General features: G+C 44.3%; 1 pseudogene; it reads left to right on the top strand.

The window, feature by feature from the left end:
- The first annotated feature begins 347 nt into the window (after nt 1-347).
- Nucleotides 348-3,074, top strand: LOC124917859 (annotated as a pseudogene).
- The last annotated feature ends 3 nt before the right edge of the window (nt 3,075-3,077 follow it).

The raw sequence follows: 3,077 nt of genomic DNA, 5'->3' as shown, positions 1-3,077 counted from the left end.
CAACAGTATGTGCCTATTGAATATAATTGTGTGTTTGGAATCTTTGAATTCAAAATCTAATGGAATTTTAAGTACAACATGTTCTAACAATTCAAATTTTAGCAAATAGAACATGTAGAGAGATTCTTTCAAATCCCATTAGAATAGGCCAAACTTTGGAATTCTTAACCCTAACAAATAGAAGTTCAAGGAATTTGATATCAAAATTTTCTGAAAAGTTGAAAATGAGTCAAAAACTTTGGATCATCAACAATCATAAACCATTATTTATTTTTCAAGGCTTATGCTTTCCAGATAGTTGAAACTGCAGCCCAAAATCCGACGATCTATAGTTTGGTTAATCTGAAATGGCCGAAAAAATAAATAATGGTAGTGCTTATGCTATTAATCTCGAGAGCTTTGGGAATCGGTTAAAGATGTTATATGAACACTGGAATGACTACAAGGGTGACCTATGGGGTGATTCCGATGTTCTTGCCATAGCAACTCCTCCACTCTCTGAAGACCTTCGATACTTAAAATCGTCCGCTCTCAACATATGGTGCTTGGTTATGAATTTCCTGAACTATTATGGTATTCATGAAGAAGGAATCCATTTCCTATGCGGACAGAAGAAATCCTCCTACTCCAAGGCATTAAGAAGGCGTCCCAAGGATTCTGTTGGTGCCGAGGTTATCATGCATGTGAAGTCCAAAACCGACGATGGAACCAAGTTAATGGATGCCATATTCAGCACGGTTCATGCTCTGTCGAAATCAGACGGTAGAGATACTCCTCCCATTGTTGGATACATTGCGAGAGAGTTGCCAGAAGGGAATTTGTTGGAACTTTGGACGAAAAAACTGAACAGTGCGAATTTTCAACTGAATGATATATCGAATGGATTCTCCCATCTGTTTGCAGTTAAGGACAGCGTTGAGATTACCAATGTGAAGAAAGCTGCTTACTTGACATCATCGGTCATGAAGCATTTTGTAGTTCCCAAGATCGAGAAGGTTATCGATGAGGAGATGAAGGTTTCGCATTCTTCGTTGATGGATGACACGGAGAAAGTCATACTCGATCCTTCGAATATCAATGTGAAGCTGAAGGCGGATAACATTGATATCTGTTATCCTCCAATTTTTCAAAGCGGAGGAGAATTCGATCTGAAACCGAGCGCCTCGAGCAACGACGACAATCTTTGCTACCACTCCACAAGTGTCATCATATGCGCCATTGGATCCCGTTACAACAGTTACTGTTCGAATGTGGCGAGAACTTATCTGTTTGATGCTAATTCCATGCAGATCAAAGCTTATGAAGTCCTCCTTAAGGCTCAGGAAGCTTCTATAGACGCGTTGAAACCAGGGAACAAGGCCAGTGCGGCTTTCCAAGCCGCAATGTCCATAGTGGGAAAAGATGCTCCTGATTTTTTACCAAATTTGACAAAATCAGCCGGAATCGGGATGGGCCTCGAGTTTCGTGAGTCGGGTCTTAGTCTGAACGCGAACGACGTGTGTTGAAGCCTGAATGATTTTCAACGTTTCCCTCGGTTTACAGAACTTGGAAACGGAAACAAAGAAGTTTTCCTTATTGCTAGCCGACACTGTTGTTGTTTCTGGCGACAGTTCTAAGGTGATGACTTCTTTGTGTTCGAAATCCCTCAAGGACGTTTCGTACTCGTTCAACGACGAAGAAGAACAACGGCCAAAAGTCAAAATGAACGCAAACGTCTCCAAATCATCATCGTTACCTTCGAAGGCGACTCTCAGGTCGGTTAACAACAACGAGATGTCGAAGGAGGAATTACGAAGGCAGCATCAAGCCGAACTTGTGCGTCAGAAGAACGAGGAAACTGCCAGGAGGCTGGCCGGAGCCGGGGCTGGGTCTGGCTTGGGGAATAGCCGAGGCTCTGCCCATCCTTCCGGTGAGTTGGTTTCTTATAAGAACGTGAACGATATTCCACCTCCTTCGAGGGATTTCATGATTCAGATCGACCAGAAGAACGAAGCAATCCTGTTACCGATTCTAGGCAGCATGGTCCCATTTCATGTAGCGATGGTGAAGAGCGTTTTCAGCCAGCAGCAGGAATTGCATCATAACTGCTACATCAGGATTATGTTCAACGTCCCTGGAACTCCTTTCAGTTCACCCGAGAAAATATTTACGTTAGGCAGGCATATTTCAGATGTAAGGATCCGAGGCATTTAAGTGACGTGGTGCAGCAGATTAAAACTTTACGCAGGCAAGTGACTTGTAGAGAATCGGAGAAGGCCGAGAGGGCGTCGTTAGTCAGTCAGAAGAAGCTTCAGCTAGCCGGAGCAAAATCTAAACCGATAAGGCTATCGGATCTATGGATTCGCCCTGTTTTTGGCGGGCGGCGGAGGAAACTGAGCGGGACTCTTGAGGCGCATGCAAACGGGTTTCGTTACTCGACATCATCGAAACAAGATGAACGCGTCGATATCATGTACGTGAATGTGAAACATGCATTTTTTCAGCCTGCGGAAAAGGAGATGGTTACTCTGCTTCACTTCCATCTACACAACCACATAATGGTTGGAAATAAGAGGACAAAAGACGTTCAGTTCTTCGTCCAAGTGATTGAAGTGGTGCAGACCCTCGGGAGCAGTAAGAGGTCGGCCTACGATCCAGATGAGATCGAGGAAGAACAAAGAGAGAGGGATCGGAAGAATAAGATCAACACTGACTTCCAAAACTTTGTTAACCGAACGAACGAGTTGTGGGGACAACCGCAGTTTAACGGTCTCGATTTGGAATTCGACCGGCCTTTCAGGGACCTCGGTTTCAATGGAGTTCCGCACAAGTCGTCGGCTTTTGTGGTCCCCACATCGAGCTGTCTCGTTGAGCTGATAGAGACGCCTTTTGTTGTCATCACTTTGAACGAGATCGAGATTGTTAACCTGGAGAGAATTGGCTCCGGGCAGAAGAATTTCGACATGAAGATTGTCTTCAAGGATTTCAAACGAGATGTTTTTTCCATCGACTCGATCCCTTCGACTGCCCTCAATGGGATCAAGGAGTGGCTGGACACCACCGATTTGAAATACTACGAGAGTAAGTTGAGTCTTAAC

The sequence above is a fragment of the Impatiens glandulifera genome, unplaced genomic scaffold (genome assembly GCF_907164915.1).
Source record: "Impatiens glandulifera unplaced genomic scaffold, dImpGla2.1, whole genome shotgun sequence".
Classification (NCBI taxonomy): domain Eukaryota; kingdom Viridiplantae; phylum Streptophyta; class Magnoliopsida; order Ericales; family Balsaminaceae; genus Impatiens; species Impatiens glandulifera.
This window is presented reverse-complemented; position numbering and strand designations above follow the sequence as displayed.